General features: G+C 34.8%; 1 long non-coding RNA gene across 1 annotated transcript in view; it reads left to right on the top strand.

Annotated features, from left to right (window-relative positions):
* The first annotated feature begins 7687 nt into the window (after window positions 1–7687).
* LOC129036995 (uncharacterized) overlaps window positions 7688–25267 on the top strand; it is a 91680-nt gene continuing 74100 nt past the window's right edge. The window contains exon 1 of the long non-coding RNA XR_008502712.2: window positions 7688–7800. This is a non-coding gene — a long non-coding RNA (uncharacterized LOC129036995). The remainder of the gene's footprint in view (window positions 7801–25267) is intronic.

Below are 25267 nucleotides of genomic sequence, written 5' to 3'. Positions count from 1 at the left end.
TGATTCTAAAGGCCTTTGGTTATAAATAGTCTAGTGTTACTATATTTTTCATCAATTTGTTAGTCTTGTTTTGTAGTGTGAGTTCAAAACACATTAATATGAGAGGTTTAGATGATTAAGTTGTTATAAAATGGTTAACTACTACGAACTATGATTAAATATAAGGGATTTTCTGAGAAAATGCTATTTTGCTTTTTTGACTTAATTTCTGTTAATAGAATTTTAAAACAGGGATAATTTTGAGTTAGTAGGTTATTAATATTATGCAACCCAAGAGTAAAAAGTAGGCTAAGTGTTGACTCATTCAGCAATTAAGAAATTTCAATTCACCCCTTGAATGGCCTCCAGTATTATGACATTACTATTTCCTATAAACAGACATGTGTAAATTACTTACAATGTTAATATACTTCTTTAATTAATTATGCAGAATTTCTGAACTGCATTGTCTTTTTGTGAATAAATAATTTAAGAAAAAGAAAATATTACTTATTAGTTTTCAGAATGTCTTTTAGATAGAAAAATACTAATATATTCTTGAAAAATTTTTTCTTTGTGTTGTTGGATGTTTTCAGGAGTTAGATAATCAAAATGGTATTATGAATATAACAAGACATATCTGTGAAACTCTGAGAGTTTAAATCTGAAATTCTCCAAAATCTGCTTGTAATCCCAGCTACTCGATAGGCTGAGGCAGGAGAACCACTTGAACCCAGGAGGCAGAGGTTGCAAGTTGAGATTGCGCCATTATATTCCAGCCTGGGCAACAAAATCGAACCTCCGTCTCAAGACAAAGCAAAAAACAAAAACAAAACAAAACAAACAAAAAAAATACTATTTTTGTGCGTTATATGTTTCTTCTCCCTTTAACTCCAATAAGTTTAATTTCAAAACATGGCAGAAAATGGCTCCTATGAAACCTTTATTGTGTTTATTGGTGCAAGGTTTTTGTTTTGTTTTGTTTTTCTTACACTCCCTTTTGGCTACAATTTTCTATGTAACTAATTTCTAGCAGTAAGACATATAAAACGTTCTCCTGTGGAATTCGTTATTATAGGGAAAGTGACAACTGATGCCAATATCTGCCTTTCTTCCTGCCTTATAAACAGATATGGCGTTTGAAACTAGGGCAGCAATTGTGTTGTATAAAGTACGAGAAAGAAAGTCATTCCTCTGAGGTTGGTAGGTGGGCCATGTGGTAAAAAAGTGTAAGAGAGCATGCATTAGCTCTTTTCCCTAATGCTCTCCCACCCTTTCCCCACTCTACCCCAACAGGCCCCAGTGTGTGTCATTCCCCTCCCTGTGTCTATGTGTTCTCATTGCTCAGCTCCCAAAAGAGATAAACAAATTATGATATACTGTATATTATATAGAATAGATTATGTTAACAGGAATAAAAAAGAAGGAACGTTTTTATTACACACAACATGGATGGATGTCATAAATATACTGTCAAGTGAAAGAAACCAAGCACAATAGAACACATATGTATTACCCCACTTATACATAGTTCAACATCTGGCAAAGCTAATCCATAGTGTTTTAAGTGAGCGGTTGTCTCTGGAGATCATAGGGAGTACCAACCAAGGAGGACATAAAGATAGTTTCTGGGGTGCTGGTAATATTCTATTTCTGTACCTTGGTGGTGGTGGATACACAGATATGATCAACCTATGAGAATTCACCAAACTGTATATTTATGATGTAATTTCCATCATTGTAAGTATATTATAATTTTTTTTTTTTTTGAGATGAAGTCTTGCTCTTGTCACCCAGGCTGGAGTGGAAGAGTGCAATCTCAGTTTACTGCAACCTCTGCCTCCTGGGTTCAAGCAAGTCTCCTGCCTCAACCTCCCAAGTAGCTGGGATTACAGGTGCCTGCCACCACGCCCAGCTAATTTTTTAATATTTTTTAGTAGAGACGGGGTTTCAGCATGTTGGCCAGGATAGTCTCAAACTCTTGACCTCAGGCGATCCACCCACCTTGGCCTCCCAAAGTGTTGGGATTACAGGCATGAGCCACCACGCTCGGCCATATTATACTTTTAAGATGTTTAAAAACATACAAGTTATTACATCTGAAGAAAAGGAGGAGAAGCGTGGAGGGGATGGGCTTCGAAACAAGCTTTCTTCAATTCTGTCTTGTTATATAATTCTGGCTTTGGAATTATGTGAATGTTTTACATATGCAAATAAATAAATTGTGTAAAAAACAAATATAAGACAGAGTCCCCAGTAGTACATTTGAGGACCTGAATCAAAAGAAGTAACTCCCTTACTCCAGGAATATTTGGTCATGCGTAGACAAATAAATGCTTGTTTTTTTAAGACATAGTCAATAGGGTTTTCTGTTTCATACAATGGGATGCATTCTTAACGAATAGATAGTTTAACAATAAATGGTTTCATACAATGGGATACATTCTTAACACCTCATTGTGTAAATTACATAGAAGAAAGTAGAAAAAAAAAGAAAAAGAAAAGAAAGAAATATATCTATCTTGCCCAATAATCAGGAGGCCACTAGAATATGTAGGGCCAATGTGTCTAATTAACTGGGCATTTCTCCCATGACTGCAAGATGTCTTCTGCAGCTTTAGTCAGTATATAAGAATGCACAGCTGGAGAAAAAGGGAAATACAGATAATGATGCCAGTGTGCCTTAGCTTTAATAATGATTAATTTTATGTTAACTTGAAAGGACTAAGGGATGTTCAGATAGCTGGTACAACACTTTTTACTTGTGTCTGTGAGAGTGTTTCTGGAAGAGCTTAGTATCTGAATTGGTAGACAGAGCAAAGATGATCCCCCTCACTGGCATCCAATCTGGTGAGGCAGAGGAAGGGCAAATTTGCTCTCTCTGTTTGATCTGGGTAATTCATCGCCTCCAGTCCTTGGACACTGGCATTCCTCCTTCTTGGGTCTTCAGACTTGAAGTAAATTATACCACCAGCTTTCCTGGTTCCCCAGTTAGCAGATCATGGGATTTGTTGGCCTCCATAATTAATTCATCTCTCTCTCTCTCCTATTACTTCTGTTTATCTGGAGAACCTTGATGAATACACCTTTTTCTTTTCTAAGAAAAAATAAAAGATTTTCCTGACAGATATCACTTTTCATTTGTTCTCATCGGACAAATCCATGCCTCATGTCCACCCTTTGCTATAAAGTGTGAAATCAGAGTGGGCTTAACATGATGGATGTACATTTTGCCACAATAAACTATATCAAAATGTTGTATTTAAGAAGAAAATAGAGGTGGATAGAGTTAAGATGGATAGAACTGTCTGCAACAAACATTTAATAAAACAACAGGAATTTCCAGTCATTTTTGCTTTCTTTATAACGTTTGACAAGTAAAAAAATAAACAAATGTCAAGTATACTATGCTAAAACAGATATTGTAGGTAAACTGGATCAGAAAAAAGAAATGTGAAACAGAATAATATATAAGCCGATCAATAAGTTTTTTTACAAAAAAATAAAAAAGAGAATGAAGTATAAATATAGTATGTTATGTAAGATCTTATTTAAATGCTTTTTCTATAGTTACTGAAATGTCCTTCTTTTCTCTGACAAATTATAGAGGACAAGAGCTTAGATATTGAATATTTAATATATTTTTGATTTCATATTTCATAATAATTGCTAACTTCCTAGTAAAAATGTCACTATGTAACTAAATTGTTTCATATTCTCAAGCATGCTGAATAAGAAAAAGAGCCAATAAAAAACAAATATTTTCTAATTTACAGGGTCATTAGCCCTGATACCATCGATTTTAGTTAGCATACATAATAACACAAAAATTACAAGTAAATAATTCTGCAAATTTATTTAACTTTGAACATGATATCTGATATTTTTCATAATTATAGGGGAAAAACATTGCTACAGGGAGATTCAGGAGTTGGGCATAGTGGCATGTGTCTGAAGTTCAGCTACTCAGGAGGCTGAGGTGGGAAGATTGCTTGACCCCAAGGATTTGAGGCTGCAGCAAGCTATGATTGTGCCACTGCACTCCAGCCTGGATAACAAAGCAAGATGCTGTCTCAAAAAAACAAAAGTATATAAATAAATGAATAGTTTTTTTAAAAAAATAATAAGTAGGTTCAGGGATGTGAAGAAAACTAATCTCAATCCTTGAAGTTGTTAGGATAAAGATAACAGTTATGAAAATGATGAGGATGAAATATTGCATGTTTATTATGCTTCTGATAAAAAATCTTTGTAATGTATTTTATATTTATTTGCCACAAAATTTATCCTTGTTTTACATGTGAGAAAGCTGAATTCAAAGATGCCCAATAAATCATTGATAGATTGCAGGTAACAAGAGACAGAGATGTAGGCATTCACTGTTGGTTACTGACATCTCTTCTGAAAACCTTTAGCCATCAGCATTTCAGTAATCAGGTGTGTTGAACTCTTTCAATAAAAGTAATCATTTGGAGTGGGAAAAACATTCAGACTTAATATCATATAAACGATATAAGTGGAATTTCAGTCAGAAAAAAAGAAAAATAACTTTGAAACCTACAAAAAATATTTCTTCTTTTGTTACAGTTTAGTATTTTGTCACCGTAAAATACTTGTGAAAATATTATAACAATGAGAATTGGTTCAGTACCAAAGTTTTAGAAATTAAATTTTTATTATTTTTTGATATTTACTTGACTCAATTTTAGTAGTTTATTATTATTCTGACTCCCACTAGACACTAGATAAACACAAAATTAAGTGGATTAAAAGAAAATTTTAAATAAAAGGAAGTATTTACATTTAATATATTTAATCTGTCTAAAGTGTTTGAGAAAACCTGCATGTCTCCCTTTATTCCAGTGAATAAGCACTTTGATTCATCATAATAAATCAAGAAATCACTTAAGGTAAATTTCAAGTCCTTATCTTTGTGACCTAAAAATATAATAATAGGCATGTTTACAAACAATTAATTCCATTACATACTGTGAATTAAAATAAGTTATGCAAGTGATATATTATAAAAGTGTGGAGTTCTAGAATTGCAAGATATTACAGAAATTACTGAAACATCTTCATTTTATAGTGAAAAATTCAGACTCAATAAAATTAAATAATTTATCCATGTCCCCAATGCTACGTAATAAAATTCAAAATAGAAAGTGCCCTTTCTAACCTCAAAAAGGTGAGAGATCATCTAACAATTTGGGTTTTTAACAATTCTCTGTATTTCATCTGGAATGTCTGCCTAGCATATGAATTTCAAAAAAAATATATCCTAGTTAATTTAACAACAAAGTTTTACTGTAGATTTAAGGAAAATATTTTACTGTGGATTTTCTAACATACCCACACACACGTGCATATCCTTAGCAGCTCAGAATAAGACTTAGATAAGTATTTATTTAAAAATAGTATTACATTGCCAGTGAATGTAGATTCTCTAAGATTTCTAATGTTTAATTTTTTATTATACCATATGACTAGCAAAAAAAATCACTATTTTTGCAGAGGGTCCATTTACATGTTAGATGTTGTCAATAGTCTAGACTGAATGGGTATATCCCAATAAGCAGGCTATTTTAACTTCTATTTTTATACATACTTTTTGTAACTATTAATTGTGACTGTTTTGATGTACACACGTAGATTCTTGCTATGAAAGAATAATAAATGGCGCTAATCTTAAAAATCACAAATGGAGAATGATGTAATGAAAATGATTGATCAATTGATTATCTAGAGTTAACTGATTATGTTTAGAATATAATATAATAGAAAGAATTAATTTCCTTTTCCCAAGGGAACTTGCCAATCATTGCAGTTTCATTTTACAAAGTAGGCAAGACATGTGCATTTGTGCTGGCTTTTTTTTTTTTTTTTCAGTCTGTTTGTTTCAGTTTTTCCCTCTTAATTACCTTACAGGGGAATTTGTTATTTTTTTCAATTTTATACAATTATTATAATTAATTTAAATTTTGTACCAACTAATATAGTGTTGCTTATTTTCTAATATCTTTATTAGGGCTCTTTATTCATTTAGGCACCAGTTATTAGAAAATTTAAGCTTTGATCATAGAAGAGAATGTTATCAATTTATTAATACTCTAATCAAAACTCCAGCTAAATATGTTGCCATTTACTTAGCACACAATTTTAAAAATTGGCTACATAGGAGACTCAATTTAATTAAAATTGATGAGTTAAAATGAAGTTACTCATGCACGGTTGTTTTCTTAAAAACAAGTTCCTGATGGCACACATTCCTCTGCAGACCACATTTATAGAGTCATCTAATATTTAATATTTATAGATGTAGTCTGTATTGCTATAAGTGAAAGCAGAGCTATGTTTCTTGTCCTAGTGATCACTTATCTATATATAAATTTAGGATGACCCTGCATCAGAGAAATTAAAGAGAATAATGAACAAAGTAGTTTAATATTTTAGAAGATAGGAAGAAAATAAGTGTTTTTATTTCCATTTATCTTAAACATCATGAACATAAAAATATTTATCTCAACTTCTAATCAGTCATTTGAATGCAGTTAAAATTATTTGGTCAATATAAATAAATATAAATATATGAATACAAAATTTGATGGTATGACATCCAAATATAATATCATCATAAGCATTGATTTTCTGAGGGAAGTAAAGAAACTATGATACTGATCTCAGTAAATTTTAGCCTCATATTTTATCTAATTTTGTTTCATATGCAAATTTTACCCTGAAAGATAATTTCAAATATTTAAAAGATAATAATGTGGGAAAGTAGTAGAATTAGTCTATATTATTCCAAGGACAGATATTGAAATAAGCATCTGAAACAAAATCAGATTCTCATTCAAGAAAAGAAGTGTATTTATGTATTAAAGTTACCATCAATTTTCCAAAAAAAAAAAAAGCTAAAGCCCTGAGATAGAAGCATAGATCACAGGGGACCATAGTTTAGTATATGTAAATCAAGAAACTGTTTAAATGAGTTTGCCAGATAACTAACAGTTATGTGATTATTTTCAAAAACATAAAATGTAGAATTCACAAATAGGCCATAATTCATCAAGAAAAGACAAAGTAAATTAGGTACAGCAAAAAGGCCACAGAATGAGAAAGATGAATAAACTTTCAGACAATGTTAATTAATAAAAGTAATTGTTACACTGAATTAGGCAAAGATACAGCAACGTATTATAAATAGCACATTGGTAAACTGGAATGTCCAAGGTTAGAGTAATTGCGATGGCAAGTGACTGGAAATAATCATATATGAGAAGTCACTATATTAATGAGAATATATACTTTGGAAAAGAGAAAATTATGAGCTATATACAGCCAACTGCAATATTTGTTAGTTAAAACAAATGGTGGGTTTATTCTTGCAATCTTATGGAAAAACAAGAATGAAGATCAAAAGTACACAACTGCTAGTAAAGTTTGTTTCATTAAAGAAAGAGATTTGTGATGTTTTCAATAATGGAATGTAATATTTTTGAAATAGTATTTCTATATTGTTAGAAATGTTCATTAAGGTTTATGTTGTGGGGTAGGTGGGTGCTATTAGGTGATGGTATTAGGATATGAGGTTTTTTGTGAGGTGATTGGGTCAGGAGGGCAGATTTATTATGAATGTGATTAATGGCTTTATAAAACAGGCCAAATGAGCTTATTCCCTTCTTTCTCTGTGTGGGAACACAGTGAGAAGGCATCATCTATAAAGCAGGAAGCAAGCCCTTACAAGACTCTGAATCTGTTGGAAACTTGATTTTGGACTTCTCAGCCTTCAGAATTGTGAGAAACAAATTTCTGCTGTTTGTAAGTTAACTAGTTTATTATATTTTGTAATAGAAGCCTGAATAGATTAAGACAACAGTTTGTTTTGAATGGATTTTATTATATAGAATCTCTGATGCCCCATGTAGTTCTCTAAAGTCATCTTTAATTGTAAGTAGGAATGCATGCTCATTTACATCATAAAAATCAAGGCCATAGTAGTCTTTTGTAGCTCTAGAGGTAAGAATTGAATTTTCATGACAGATATATGTTCAATATAACATCCTAATGTAAATATACAAAATAGCTAACATGTTTTGTAGGAAAATCAATCAAATATTTAAATGGAAATCATGCAAAATCTAAAAGAAAACACTGTAAGACAAGAGTGAGGAAATCATTTATTGTTATGACTGAACCCCATGCAATAATAGAAAATATAAATAAGTTTGCAACATACAAAAAGAAAAACTCCATGAAAAAAATAATATTGTAAGCAAAAACAAAGGATACAACACTAGGAAAAATGTAGCAAAGAACCAGTATCATTAATATATAAATATCTAAAATATGGGATGCACTAACAATAACATAATAGAAAAAAGGGAAAAAGATAAATCAACAATTTAAATAAAGTAAATGTAAATAGCCCTGCAAACATTAGAGTGCTCAACATCCTCATCATTAGAGAAATGCAAATGAAAACCATATAGTTAGAAGCTAGAGCTTTATTGACAGATGAGCATGTTTTATTTGGGTGTTACTTACGTAGGTGTATACATTTTCAAATGTTCACTGAAGATTTACACATTTTAATCTGTACAATTAAACTTCAATTAAAAACAAATCAAAACACAAGTGAAAATAGAGACATTTGGGGAAGGATTTTTCACACTTTGAGAAAACATAGAGCATCTCATTGCCAAACCAGAATTAATTTAATCATAGATACTACCCAGTACCAACCTTTACCCTTATTTCAAGATATACAGGCCATTTGAGCTTGTAAAACAATATTTTCTTGAGGAAGTTCAAGACTGTCAACAAGGTGTTATAAAGATTCTTTCTGTTCTGTATTAGAATGCATTCTGAATGTGATTTAAAGTGCTATATTTAAGCAATTCATGCAGAATATTACCTTCACATAGAGAGATGTTTTGTTGATGAACATATTCCTGTAATTATCCTGTTAAATATACAACTTACATGAAAGGGTCTAGCCAAACATGCCCAAATAGCTGCACCATTTTACATCCCCCCCAACAGTGCACAAAGGTTTCTCTTTCTCCATATCTTTGCAAACATTTGTTATTTGTTTGTTTGTTGTTGTTTGATGGCTCTTCTAACAGATGTGAGGTGCTATCTCATTGTGGTTTTGATTTTCATTTTCCTGATAATTGGTTATCTGAGCGTTTTTTCATATATATGTTGCCCATTTGAAAGTCATATTTTTCAGATTTTCTGTTGTTAGCATCTAGAAATACAACCAATATTTGCATGCTGGTTTTGTTTTCTGCAATTTCATTGAATTCATTTATTAATTCTGACAGTATGTTTATGTATGTGTGCATGTATGAATCTTTCGCATTTGCATCTGCTAACAGAGATACTTTTAGTTCTTCCTTTCTGATTTGTCTTTTTTAAAGTTTTTATTGTATAATTACTTTAGTAAGGACTTCAACTACCACATTGAATAGAACTGGCAAGAATGAGGTATTCTTACTTTGCTGTTTATGCTGAAAAAAATATTCAGTTTTTCATCATTTATAGTAATATTAGTGTGGGCAATTCCTACATGGCCTTTACTATCTTAAATAATTCTTTTTTTATTCCAGGTTTAAGTTTTTTAAATCCAAAAAGGGTGTTGAATTTGTAAAATGATTTTTCTGCACCTATTGAGATGATCACTTGATTTTTATCCTTTGTTCTGTTAATGTAGTATATTACCTTGATTGATTTTTATATGTTCAATCATCTTTGTGTCTAAGTAATTAATTCTAATTGGTCATAGTCTATAATTCTTTTAATGTTCGATTGAATTCAGTTTTCTAGTATTTTGTTGAGAATTTTTGTAACTATAATTATCAGGGATAACAGCCTGTACATTTCTTTTGTTACAGTGTCTTTATTTTGCTTAGATATCACAGTAATGTTGGCTCCATTAATTATTTTTTAAATGTTTGGTAGAAATCTTCAGGGAAGCCATCTTGGCTGGAGTTTTTCTTTACTGAAAGGAATTTGACTGCTGATCCAATCTCCAAAACAGCTATAGGTTTGTTCAGATTTCATATTTCTTCATAATTCAGTTTTGGTTGGCTGTATATTTCCAACAATTTATCCATTTTTTAGGTTACTCAGTTTGTTAGTGTATAATTCTTTCTGGTAGACTCTTAACAATCCTTTATATTTCTGTGGCATCAGTTATAATGGCTCCTTTTTCATTTCTGATTTTATTTATTTGAACCTTCTCTCTTTTATCTTTTCTACCTCAAGGTTTGCCAATTTTGTACATCTTTAGAAAGAAAAAGAAACCTCTAGTTGATTTTTCTACTGTTTTTCCACACAGTTTGTTTCTGTTTTTCTAGTTGAGATATAAATTTACATTGTTTAAAATGTTTCTTTTATTTTAATGTAGGCATTTACTGTAATAAAGTTCTCACTTAACACTGTCTTTGCTGAATTCCATATATTTTGATTTTTATGTTTTCTTTTCATTTTTTTTCGGGATTTTTCTAATTTCCATTCTGAAAAGGAAAGCATTCAAATAATGGATTTATTCTTTGACTCATTGATTGTTAAAGAGTGTCTTGTTTAATTTTCACATATTTGCAAGTTTTCTTGTTTTTCTTCTGTTATTGATTGATTTACTTTCATTCCATTGTTGTCAGATAGAAGATATTTGGTGTGATTGAAATAATACCAAATAGGATTCAGTTAGGTCTTATTAAATTCAATAGGACTGGTTTAGTGACCTAACATGATATATCCTGGAAAAAGCTCTATGTGTGTTTGAGAAGACTGTATGGTCTCCTTATATTGATAAAATATTCTGTATATGTCTCTAAGGTCCATTTTGCCTACAGTGTTGTTCAAGTCATTTGTCCCATTATTAATCCTTTATCTGAATGTTATATCTGTTTTTGAAAGTGAGGCATTGAAATCTCCTATTTTTGTGTTGCTGTCAATTTCTCCCCTCAGTTCTGTCAATATTTTCTTTATGTGTGTGGGTACCTTAATTAAAGCTGGGTATACACACACACACACACACACACACACACACGTAATCATTGTTATGCCTTTTTTGTGAATTGATATTTTTGCTATAATACCTTTCATCCTTCCATTGTCTCTCATGGCAGTTCTGACTTAATGTCTATTTTGCCTCATATAAGTACAGCCACACCTGCTCTGTTTGTTTACTATTTGCATGAAGTATTATTTTCCCTCCTATCACTTTCAGTCTCTGTATGTCCTTAAATCTTACATGAATCTTATGTATCTCATACAGTTAGGTCTTATTTCTTTTTATTCATTCAGCCACTCTATGTCTTTTGTTTGAGAAGTCAATCTATTTACGCTTGAAGTAATTATTTTTAAAGAAGGTGTTATTATTGTCATTTTGATCACCATTTCCTGTCTACCTTGTAGGGATTTTTTTCCCCTTTCTTTTCCTCTCTCACTAGCTTCATTTGTGTTTAATTGATATTTTGTGACAGTATGCTTTGATTCTTTTTTCATATTCTTTTGTGTATCTTCTATAGGAATTTTCTTTCTGGTATCATGAAGTTTTCATGAAACATAATTTATGACAATATAACAAACTATTTGACACTGATAATAACTGAACTTCAGTCACACACTGTATTAAGAGTCCTCCAGAGGAACAGAACTAATAGGATATATGTATTAATATATACGAAGGGGACTTTATTAAGGAGAATTGACTCACACAATCACAAGGTGAAGTTCCATGATAGGCCATCTGAAAGCTAAGGAGCAAGGAAGCCAGTAGAGGCTCAGTTGAAATCCCAAAGCCTCAAAAGTAGGGAATGCGACAGTGTAACCCTCAGTCTGTGACTGAAGGCCCAAGACCTGCCCCGCCCTGCCCCCATCCGCGGCAAACCACTGGTTTAAGTCCCAGAGTTCAAAGACTGAAGAACCTGGAGTCTGATGTTAAATAGCAGGAAGTATCCAGCACTGCTGAAAAGTTGAAAGCCCAAAGACTCAGCAAGCCAGCTTATTCCACCTTCTACCACCTGCTTTTTCTAGCCATGCTGTCAGCTGACTGGATGGTGTCCCCCTCCCACATTGAGGGTGAGTCTTCCTCTCCCAGTCCGCTGACTCAAATGTTAATCTCCTCTGGCAGAGGAAACTAACACCCTCTCAGACTCATCCAGAAACAGTACTTTGCATCCTTCAATCCAGTCAAGTTAACACTGAATATTAACCATGACACATTCAAAACCTCTACTGTGTTGCTTCTCTTTCTCACATACTTAATGTTATTGATGTCATAAGTCATATCTTTATAATAATATATCTATTAATATTTTTATAGGTATGGTTATTTTAAATAATTTTATATTTAACTTTTATACTAGAATTAAAGTTGATTAATGCACCACTGTTACAGTATTACAGTATTCAGTATTTGTCCATATATTTATATTTACCAATGAGCTTTATTTTTGTATGATTTTGTCTTGCTGTCTAGTGCATCTTTAGTTTTAACTTCAAGGACTCCCTTTCGCATTTCTTACAAGGCAGAACAAGTGATGATGAACTCTCTCAGCTTTTGTTAATCTGGAAAAGCTCTATTTCTTCTTCATTTTTGAAAGACAGTTTTGTCAGATAAAGAATTTGGAATTGACAGTTTTGAGTTATTTTTTTTTCTGCTAGTACTTTGAACGTGTCACTCATTCCCTTCTAGCCTTCAAGGTTTCTGCAGACAAATCTACTGGTAATATTATGGGAGATCCCTTTTATATGAAAAGTTACTGTTGCTGCTTTCAAAATTCTCCTTTTGCTTTCTACTTTTGACAGTTTACTTGTAATGTGTTTTGATGTAGACTTCTTTAGGTACATACTACTAGTTGTCCATTAGCCTTGTTCAATCTGGATACCCATTTCCTTACCCAAATTCGAAAAGTTTTTGGCCAGTATTACTTCAAAAAAGCTATCCACTCATTTTTATCTCTCTTATTTTTCTGGAATTACTATACTGTGTATAATTATTTTGATTTATGGTGTTCCATAAGTCCTTTAGGATTTCTTTACTCTTTTCCATTGTTTCTTCTTTTGGTTGTTTAGACTAGATAATTTGAAATGATCTGTGATTTTTCTTCTGCCTCTTGAAACGTGCAGAAGAAATTGAAAATTTCTAGTTAAAATTTCTAGTTAAATTTTAAATTTAGTAATAACAGTATAACTACAGTTTTCAGTTACAAAATTGTTGTTTAGTTATTTTTTAATATTTTCTGTCTCTTTGTTGATATTTTAATTTTGTTCATGTATTGTTTTTCTGAACCTGTTGAGCATCTTTTGGCGGTAACTTTGAACTTCTTGTTTCTTGAGGCTCAGTTTCTAGAGGTTTATTATCTTCCTCTATGTGAGTAACTTTTCCTTATTTCTTTTTGTGTTTTGTGTTGGACACTACACATTTAAGAAAAAACAAAAAACAAACAAACAAACAAAAAACACTTCTCCCAGTGCTACAAACCAACTTCAAAACTGAAACACCTTCACCTATTAGCCTGGCTCAAGATTCTGAGAGCTTCTCAAATTTTTTCTATGAATGTATTTTTTCTTAACTTGTGCTTGTAAATTCCAAGTAGAGGGTTTTGCCAGTTTCTTTTTCTCAGGAGCTGATAATTTTTTTGCTTTCTCTGGTGTCTGTCTGTAGTACTGCAGATTCTCTGAATCTGCTGGAAGATGCTCAGTTCCCCTTTGGTCTCAGAGAGTTCCAGGCTTGTGGAGTGTGCCAGACTCCAACAACATTCTAAGTTGGACAAGGCAAAAACTAGTCCGTCAAGCAGTCCTCTAACAACTTATAATATTGGACACATACTCAATTCTTCTCTTTCTTCTTTCCTTCAAAAAGGAGTCTTCTGAGATGTGTCAGCCTCTGTCTGCTATAACACAGGTCCTCTGGAGCAGCAGCAAGCTGCTTACCTCTCTCTTGTTTTCAGTGACCCTCAGGCAACTAGAGTATGCTGGGACTTAGTACTCCAAGACAAGTGAGATAGAAAACGGTCCCTCGGGAACCATCTTGAAAAGCCAGAATGTTAGAATTATGCTTCAACTCTTTCTTTCACCAGGAAAAAAAAATACAGGAGTTGGGAGTTTTCTTCTCCTACTTCTGTAGTGAGCTGGGGGGAAGGAATATGGCTAGTGAGTAAATGCTAATCTAAACCACTCATTGCTTTTGCTCTCAGTGGGCCTTAAACATATATCCTTTGCTGTCAGTGCTGAAATGAAAGCAAGGTAGAAACTACCTTTTCAAGTATCCCCCTAGAAAAGTCAGAATGTTGGACATATAGTCTAGTTTTTTCTTTCTCTCCCCATTGTGTAGCTGGGAGAAAGGGGTTTTTTTTCCACTTACAAATTATACTGTGATATGAAAGAGGGAATGGGCTATCGTGAGTGAGTCCCCTGAATTTGCCTACCACCTTTGATGTGACTTGTTCCAAACACACCTCGGGTAGAGAAGCCTCTTAATTTGTTTGTAGATTTCTCAAAAAGTAAATTGATCCATGTACTGTTGTTGATTAAGAGTCTCCATGGATGGAAGAGGCTCTGAGGCTTTCTGTTTTGTGATCTTCCTGACCACTAGGTTACCTTCTGAATTTAGAAAATATCTCCTTGCAAAAGACTTCTCAGATTTTTTTCATAATTTGCTTTAGAACATTTTCTGTAATATTTTATATAAAATAATAAGAATAATAATGCTCAGAAGACTACAGAAAGTATGTTGTTTTAAAGCAAACATATAAAGTAATATTGACACTTTTTGTTGTACAGATCTGTATGTTTTGATCCAAGTACAGATTTGTATAAACACCACCACCATCATGATACAGAACAGTTGTATCTCCCCCAGAAAACTACCTCCTGCTACCCCTTTTAATCATATCTTACTCTCACTTCATTCCCTGGCAACTGATACGATAGATTTGTCTTTTCCAGCATACCACGTTAATGGAATGATATGGTATTAACCTTTTGAGACTGGCTCCAAATTAGTTTATTTCTTTCTCTTTTGATTAGAATTTCATGTATGGATATTCTACAGTTTGTTTATCCACTCACCCTCGAGTGTCATCTGTATCATGTATGATTTTTGGTAATTATGATTAGAGCTGCTATAAACATTTGTGTACAGGATTTTGTGTACACAAATATTTTCATTTCTATAAGATAAATATTTATATTTTTGTGTAAAGTTAACATAATGTGTAAAATATGATCCAGCAACTCTATGTCTAACCCTAACCGTAAGATATAGGGTTGCTGGATCATATTGAACTCATAATGATAACATTACACAAAAGATCCAATCTGTTTTCCCAAGTGGCTGTGCCATTTTTAATTCCCACTGACAATGCACGAGGGTTCTGTTAGTCAGTATCCTTGTCAGCACTTTAAATTGTTAGAATTTTGTATTTTAGTTCTTCTGATAGTTGTGTAGTAATATCTCCCTGTATTAGTTCATTTTGACACTGCTATAAAGATACTACCTGAGACTGGGTAATTTATAAATAAAAAGAGATTTGATTGACTCACAGTTACACAAGACTGGAGAAACCTCAGGAAACTTATAATCGTGGCTGAAGGCAAAGGGGAAGCAATGCACATCTCACATGGCAGCAGGAGAAAAGGAGAAAGCACAGGAGAAACTACCACTTTTAAACCATCAGATCTCATGAGAACTCCTGCACTATCACAAGAACAGCAGGGGGAAACCACCCTCATAATCCAATCACCTCCTACCTGGTCCCTGCCTCAACACATGGGGATTACACTTTGAGATAAGATTTGGTTGGGGACACAGAGCCAAGCCATATCATTCTACCCATGGTCTCTCCCAAACATAATGTACTTTTCACATTTCAAAACCAATCATGCCTTCCCAACAGTCCTTCAAAATCTTAACTCATTTCAGCACTAACCAAAGGTCCAAGTCCAAAGCCTCATCTGAGAAAAGGAAAGTCTCTTCTGCCTAAGAGCATGTAAAAAAAAAAAAAAATTTAGTTACTTACATTATACAATAGTGACACAGACTTTAGGTAAATGTTCCTATTCCAAATGAGAGAAATTAGCCAAAAGAAAGGGGCCACAGACCCCACGGAAGTCCAAAACCCAGTGGGGCAGTCATTCAATCTTAAATCTCCAAAATGATCTCATTTGACTCCATGTCTCACATGCAGGGCACACTAGTGCAAGGGGTGGGCTCCCAAGGCCTTGGGCAGCTCCACCCCTGTAGCTCTGCTAGGTATAGCCCCTATGCCTATTTTCATGGGCTGGTGTTGAGTGTCTGACTTTTCTAGGTGCATTGTGCAATCTGTTGGTGGATCTACAACTCTGGGGTCTGAAGAATAGTGGCCCTCTTCTCACAGCTCCATTAGGCAGTGCTCCAGTGGGTACTCTGTGTAGGGGTCTCCAACACCACATGTCACTTCTGTGCTACCCTAGCAGAGGTTCTCCATGAGGGCTGTGCCCCTGCAGCAGACTTCTGTCTGGACATTCAAGTGTTTCCATACATCCTCTGAAATCTAGGCGGAGGCTGACAAGACTCAACTCTTGACCTGTATGCATCCACAGGCTCAACACTAGGTGGAAATCACCAAGACTTGGGGCTTGCACCCTCTGAAGCAATGGCCCAAGCAGTACCTTGGCCCCTTTTAACAATGGCTGGAGCTGGAGCATCTGGGAAGCAGGGCACCAAGTCCCAAGGCTGCACAGAGTAGGGGGGGCCCTGGGTCTGGCCCATGAAACCATTTTTCCCTCCTAGGCTTCCAGACCTGTGATAAGAGGGGCTGCCACAAAGATCTCCGACATGCCCCAGAGACATTTTTCCCATTTTCTTGGCTATTGACATTCCACTCCTCATCTTATACAAATTTCTGCAGCTGGCCTGTATTTCTCCCCAGAAAATTGGTTTTTCTTTTCTACCTCATGGTCAGGCTGAAAATTATCCAAAGTTTTATGCTCTACTTCCCTTTTAAACAAAAGATCCAGTTTCAGAAAAATCTCTTTGTGAACCCATATAACCACATGTTTTCAGAAAAAAACAAGTTTCCTCTTGAATGCTTTGCTGCTTAGAAATTTCTTCCATCAGATACCCTAAATTATCTCTCTCAAGGTCAAATTTCCCCAGATCTCTAGGACAGGGGTAAAATGCCAATAGACTTTTTGCTAAAGCATAGCATGAGTAACCTTTTCTCTAGTTCCCAATAAGTTTCTTATCTTTATTTGAGATCACCTCAGCCTGAACTTCATTGTCCATATAGCTATGAGTATTTTGGTCAAAACAATTCAACAAGTCTCTAGGAAGTTTCAAACTTTTCCAAATCTTCCGATCTTCTTCTAAGCCCTCCAAACTGTTCCAACCTCTTCTTGTTACCCAATTCCAAAGTTACTTCCACATTTTCAGTTTATCTTTATAGCAGTGCCCCACCTCCAGTCCCAATTCTCTGTATTAGTCTGTTTTCACACTGATATAAAGATAACCTGAGACTGAGTAATTTATAAATAAAAAAGGTTTAATTGACTCACAGTATGCATTGCTGAAGGGGCCTCAGGAAACCTACAATCATGGTGGAAGGTGAAGGGGAAGAAAGGCATGTCTTATATAGTGGCAGGAGAGAGAGCACAGGAGAAACTATCACTTTTAAACCATCAGATCTCGTGAGAACTTCCTCACTATCATGGAAATAGCATGGAGGAAACCACCCCCATGATCAAATCACCTCCCACTAAGTCTCTCCCTCGACACATGGGGATTACAATTTGAGTTGAGATTTGAGTGAGGACACAGAGCTAAACCATATCACTCCCCTTGATTTTTCTCTGCATTTCCTTGAGGGATTTATTGTGTTGAATATAGTTTGATGTGCTTATTTGTCATCTGTGTATATTTTTTGGTGAAGTGTTGGTTCAAGTCAGGTAGTAACTTTTCTGTTGCCACTGGGTACACTTTATTCCTACAATTGTGGTTGTATTGTATGTGAAGGAAGTATGTTGTTGTTTAGTACATCTGTACATAGCCAGGAAACCCACAGATTCCCTTGTTTCATTAACCAACATGGGCAATTCTAGGTATCTGATTAAGGTATGTACTTCATAATTCAAATCCTCTTTTAAGGTAGCCAGTGGGTCTTTGAGTGAGCCTCTGTATGATTCACTTCAATTATTTCTTTAAATTATCATAAAGACTTTCAGAGTAGTCCGTAGATGACTATTTTCTCCAATTATGTTGGGCCCATTTTCTTCACTCTAGTGCAAGGCCAGGACAAAGGCTCAAGACTCAGAAAATATCAAAAAACACCCTCGAAGGAGTGTCACTAAGCACTTTTTAAAATCATTATCTAAATATTACTCAGCTTTGCCCATTGTGCAGATGTTCTATTACCTTATTCCTTTAGGGCATATGACAGCTGTCTCCAAACAATGTCACATTCAATCCAGGAACTCTTGATGGTGATTCAGCAGTGTGTTCTGTCATGGCTAGGAAAGAATTCTGGGAAACAAAGCAAGGGAGAACTGGAATGCTTCATGTTTGGCATTGTGGGGAATGAAGCAATGTACTGTTACCTGTACCTTCCCCTAAGCTGCCCTCTGATGCATGTAATATAACACACCTGTTCCATTTTATAGATGATCTCTCTTAAGCTTCTCCTTTTATCCAAAATTGTATCTGCATACTCAAGATATAATAGCTATTTTCATTCTCAAGATTAATTGATGTCTTTCCATGGTGACACACTTTCAAGCAAAATTCAGTAATCAATAGCGATTGTCTTTTAAGTAATCCGCAAGGCAGCATTTAATTACAGAACCACAAAAGTCTCTTCCAAGTGGTGGTGTAATCGTCCATTTCATGCTGCTGATAAAGACATACCCGAGACTGGGCAATTTACAAAAGAAAGAGGTTTAACTGGACTTACAGAATGCAAGGAGGAGCAAGTCACATCTTTTTTATTTTTTATTTTTTTATTTTTTTTGAGATGGAGTCTCACTCTGTCACCCAGGCTGGAGTGCAGTGGTGAGATCTCAGTTCACTGCAACCTCCACCTCCTGCGTTCAAGTGATTCTCCTGCCTCAGCCTCCTGAGTAGCTGGGACTACAGGTGTGTGCCATTATGCCCAGCTAATTTTTTTGTATTTTTAGTAGCGACAGGGTTTCACCATGTTGGCCTCGGCCTCCTAAAGTGCTAGGATTACAGGTGTGAGCCACCGCACCTGGCCACAAGTCACATCTTACTTGGAATGGCAGCAGGCAAAAACAGAATGAGGAAGATACAAAAGTGGAAACCCCTGATAAAACCATCAGTTCTCATGAGACTTATTCACTACCACAAGAACACTATGAGGGAAAACTCCCCCATGATTAAGTGATCTCCCACCAGTTCTCTCCCACAACAGGTGGGAATGATGGGAGTACAATTCCACATGGTATTTGAGTGGGGACATAGAGACACATCATATCATTACACCTCTGGCCTCTGCCAAATCTCATGTTATCACATTTCAAAACTAATCATGCCTTCCCAACAGTGCCCCAAAGTCTTAAATCATCTCGGCATTAACTCAGAGGTCCACAGTTCAAAGTCTTATTTGAGACAAGGCAAGTCCCTTCTGCCTATGAGCCTGTAAAATCAAAATCAAGCTAGTTATTTTCTAGATACAATGGGGGTACAGACATTGGGTAAATACAACCCTTCCTAATGGGAGAAATTGGCCAAAATAAAGGGGCTACAGGGCCACGCAAGTCCAAAATCCAGCAGGGCAGTCAAATCTTAAAGCTCCAAAATGATCTCTTTTGACTCCATGTCTCACATTTAGGTCATGCTGATGCAAGAAGTGGGTTCCCATGGTTTTGGGCAGCTAAACCCTGTGGCTTTGCAGGGTACAGCCTCCCTTCTGGCTGCTTTCACAGGCTGGCATTAAGTGTCTGTGGCTTTACCAGGTGCACGGTGCAAGCTGTTGGTGGATCTACCATTCTGGGGTCTGGAGGATGGTGGCCCTCTTCCCATAGCTCCAATAGGCGGTGCCCCAGTAGAGACTCTGTGTGAGGGCTCCGGCCCCACATTTTCCTTCCACACTGCCCTAGCAGAGGTTCTCCATGAGGGGGATCTCCCTAGAGCAAACTTTTGCCTGGGCATCCAGGCATTTCCATACATCTTTTGAAATCTAGGTGGAGGTTCCCAAACCTCAGTTCTTGACTTCTATGCACCACCAGGCTCAACACCAGGTGGAAACTGCCAAGGCTTGGGGCTTCCATCCTCTGAAGCAACAGCCCAAGCTCTACCTTGGCCCCTTTTAGTCACAGCTGGAGTAGCTATGACACAGGGCACCAAGTCCCCTAGACTGCACACAGCACAGGGACCCTGAGCCTGGGCCACAAAACCGTTTTCTCCTGGGCCTCCCAGCCTACAATAGGAGGGGCTGCCATGAAGACCTCTGATGGGCACTGGAGACACTTTCCCCATTGTTTTGGGGATTAACATTCAGTTCCTCACTACTTATGCAAATTTCTGCAGCCAGCTTGAATTTCTCCTCAGAAAACGGGTTTTTCTTTTCTATCACATTGACAGTCTGCAAATTTTCTGAACCTTTATGCTCTGCTTCCCTTATAAAACTAAATGCCTTTAACAGCACCCAAGTCAATTCTTGAATGCTTTGCTGCTAAGAAATTTCTTCTGCCAGATACCCTAAACCATCTTCCTCAAATTCAAAGTTCCACAAATCTCTAGGGCAGGGGCAAAATGCTGCCAATCTCTTTGCTAAAACATAACAAGAGTCACCTTTGCTCCAGTTCCCAACAAGTTCCTCATCTCCATTTGAGACTACCTCTGCCTGGACTTTATTCATATTACTATCAGGCTTTTGGTCAAAGCCACTGAACAAGTCTCTAGGAAGTTCCAAACTTTCCCATATTTCCCTGTCTTCTTCTGAGCCCTCCGAACTGTTCCATCTTCTGCCTCTTACCCAGTTCCAAAGTTGCTTCCACATTTTTGGTTATCTTTTCAGCAGTGCCCCACTCTACTGGTACCAATTTCCTGTATTAGTCTGTTTTCACAATGCAGATAATGACATACTCAAGACTAGGCAATTTACAAAAGAAAGAGGTTTAATTGGACTTACAGTTCCACATGGTTGGGGAGGCCTCATAATCATGGCAGAAGGCAAGGAAGAGCAAGGCATATCTTACGTGGAATGGCAGCAGGCAAAGAGAGAATGAGGAAGACACAAAAGTGGGACACCCTGGTAAAACCATCAGATCTCGTGAGACTTATTCACTACCATGAGAACAGTATGGAGCTAACAGCCTCCTTGATTCAATTATCTCCCACAGAGTCCCTCCCACAACATGTGGGAATTATGGGGGTACAATTTAAGATGAGATTTGGGGGGGCAACAGAGTCAAACCATATCAAGTGGCATTCTAGTTTTGCTAATGACTTGATTCTATATGCAATGTAAAATCATCTGAGGGTTAGTTTATAGCCAAGGCCATAGACCATTGTAAGTCCTTTAATGCTTATTTTTGCTTCATCAATCTTTCAATTTTAAATTTTCGTGAATTAATGAATGGAGCAGCCTAACTCATGGGAAAGAATGAGGTTTTATCAAAATGAATATCACGAGTTTCTAGGCTTCCTTTTTAGTGAAATATCAGTAAAAAATAATTTATTTTTCTAATTTGAAGGATATTTCTCATTTCTCTGGTCCACATAATTCCAAAAATTTTCCACTGAGCCAGGTCTTGCTGGTTTCATTAGCTGACCTCTCCTCATTTATAGGTTGCTGTACTCCTTATCTACTCCATATATATTTCTTGAGGAGAAAATTATAATACCATCAATAAGTGCACTGAATTACCCATAATTGTTATTAGTCTCTTCATTCTGCAATACTATATTATGATAGTATACCAGTGAACTTAAGTACCTCTGTGGGAAAACCACAAATATGTATTTTGAATGACTCCATACATGTTAATCCATGAAAATGCAAATTATACCTATCTGAGCACAAAGGTAGAAACCAAAAAGATGGAATCAGCCAAGTCTTTCATGGGTTGTTAGTGTCTGAGCTATTCTTGAATAAAAATCTTCTATAAATTTCACCTATAAGAAACACTACATTTGAGATCATTTAAATTAAAAATTAAGGTTCTGATCATTTTTGATGAAAAATCAGGTTGAAAATTCATTTTTGAAAGACTAAACTGCATGAGCTAATTTCGATGATACAAATCACATTTCTGAGCTATTTTGATACAAAATCAGCTATAAAATTATAGCTTCAGAAATTACTTTGTGATAATTTTAATGAAAATCCTAATTCTTAAAATTCCTGATGAAACACAATGTATTAAAAGCAGTGACTAATCACATGATTTTTAAACTACTAGTTTGGTTTCTGGAAACATTTACTCTGCATGAGTTTTTGCTCTTGGCAAGGTAATAAATGATGAATAGATGGATTGATGACAAATAAATGACAGTGATGACTTGTCAACAGTATTTGAGACAGCGCCTCAAAACTGTTGCTGAAAGTATTTTCTCTACTTCAGCATTTTAAACATTCTCTTGGTTGATACTCTGCAACCACTGTAGTCCAACCTATCAAAATCTTTCTCCTGTGTTACTCGAATACACTTCAAAATAGTACCTCTACTCCTTCCTTTATTCATCATCCTTAGTCTCTTCATAATACAGCCACCAAAGTGAGTCTGCTAAAATATGTCAGATCTTGAGATTTCTTGTTTCAAAACCTAGCAGCTTCCATGTCTCTAAGAGCAAAAGCCAGTATCCTAAAAATGATCCATAAGCAAGTATATTTTCTAGTCTTCTGTAACCTCTTTGACCTCATCTTCTATTATTATCTCTCCTTTTTCTGTTGAAGCCATAGTGGCCTACATGCTGGTTTATAAACATACCAGGCAAGCTGCTACCTCAGAGCTTTATACTTGCTGTTTTCCTTCACCGCGATTTTATTTCTCCTGGTATTATTATGGCCTGGTCACATACTTACTTTATGTTGCCACTGAAATGTCATTTCTTTAATATATCTTTCTCTAGGTATCCTATTTTTCTCCTTTGCTTGATTATTCTTGCTCTCCTTTCCTTGTTTAATTTCTTTGTATTTATTACTCTTTTGAAAACTTACATATTTTGCTGATTTTGTGTTGTATTAGTTTCCTATCTAATTTAATATAATTTATGTTTCATGTGAGTAAACGTTTTTCTTTACATGATTACTGGTAAATTAGCACTGCCTCAAGTAGTGAGTAACATATATAATATACACACTTGTTTTATAAAGAAATTATTTTAAGACATTATGACTACGCCATAGAAATCTGTATGAAGGAGTCTTAGTGAGGGAACGTTAATGCTTAGAGAGGGTAAAATATTTGAAAATTATTTCTACTCATTTATAATTTATGCACTAGCAGAAATAATGGTAATTGTAATCGAAATTTATGGATGTATGGTTCACTGTATGCGTTACTTTTCAAAGGCCTCTTAAATCTATGATATTACTAAGGAATCAACAAAAATGTTAAAAGGTAACACACCCTTCAAACAAAAAAAAACGGTACTCCCTACATTTTGCTACATTCACTGTGGTGGGCTGCCTTCCCCTTCTGAATACCTCTCATGACCAGTTGTTTAATGGTAAAGATTTGTTCCATTCTAACTATGAAAGGATATTTTTTGTTTGCTTAGTTTATTTGCAATATTTATTAAGGTTGTTATAACCAAAAATTAAGCACATGGATTTGATTTTTTTTTATAACCTCAGGACTGCAGGTTAGGGTATAAATATAATATTGTTTAACTAGACACAATCATTAAGAATATTAGCATAAAAAGTACTCTTTGACTTGGGAAAATTTCACAATGTGCTAGAAATTATGGTTTCTAACTTTCATATGATTATTCTGTAATTATGAAAGCATTTTTATGCATATTGAAAAACACTTCTCAAAAAGTTTTAAAGTAATTTATTGCTTAATATTAGGTAACTATTTGTATCACTATATCCAACTGATATTCTAAATAATTGAAACAAATAAATATTTAGCTCGTATGGTCCATATAATGAATAAAAACAAAAATATTAGGAACTGATAATAACTCTCTACAATGTAATACATTTATGGGACTCTGTGAATGTGTGCATTGGTGTAGAGCATCTCTTTGAAGTTTGTGACATACATTAGTTCCTATTTTTGTATGATTTCAAAAATCTTAAGCAGTACTCAGTTCTATGTGGGATATAAATGAACAAATATTTTAATTTAGCTGACTCTGTTCCAGATATTCTTCATTGTATTGTGTTCAGACTACCAACATATTTGTTAGCGTTCCACAGTTGCTCATATTACCAGCCTTATGCACTTGCTCTTGCCACTGTGTGCCTTTCTGTTAATTAAGGGTGGAATACAGGTTTTTTTTTGTTTTTTTTTTTTGCCCTGTTGGAATTGTATTTACAGTACAACATTATGACAATGATTTAACATTTCTGCAAGCCTATATTCATCAGAAGTATTCTTCATCACTTTATGTTAACAAAGCACAAGGAAGGTAAACGTTTGATCTGGTACAGATAAATGATAGAACAGAGAGTGCTATCTATAAATGACAGTCCAAACGTTTCTATTTTCTAAAATTAAAATGGCATAAGCCATTTTTAATAGTAATGCCATAAGAGATACAATACATAAAGTTATATTTTTATTTATCCTTGGACATTAAAAATTGTGCTAGCTATAAACTTCTCATTTTAATACTCTTATATTTTCATTTAGCTACCTGATACGAGCACTCTCTGAAACAATGCTAATACCAAATTAATATAATAGTCTCTAGAATTGTAGAAAAATAATACCATGAGACAGGGACTGTGTCTATCTTGCTCATTGTTGATTTTCTATTCCCTAAGCCAGTACATGGTAGTGTGGAAGAGACAGATAAATTTTGATTAATAATTAAATACCACCACCTGTATGTTAAAAGATGTGAGAGAGATAAATATCATTCAAAAACACAGAAAAAGTTAGAAAGCAAATTATCATTTTAAAATGCATTTAATACTGCACAAATCAAATGGCTGAGTGTGGAACATGATTAGAAGTGTATTCACTAAGAAATATTAGTTGTATTCACTTTATGTTCCATGGAGAGTAGGACAGTAGGAGAGAATTAGACAATATGTGATCTTAAAACCAATTAAATTGAGAAAACTTACTGTAAACTGTCAGAAGAATTTGGTAA

The sequence above is a fragment of the Pongo pygmaeus genome, chromosome 4, assembly GCF_028885625.2.
Source record: "Pongo pygmaeus isolate AG05252 chromosome 4, NHGRI_mPonPyg2-v2.0_pri, whole genome shotgun sequence".
Lineage (NCBI taxonomy): Eukaryota > Metazoa > Chordata > Mammalia > Primates > Hominidae > Pongo > Pongo pygmaeus.
Note: the sequence above shows the minus strand (reverse complement) of the source record. Positions and strands in the feature narration are given on the sequence as shown.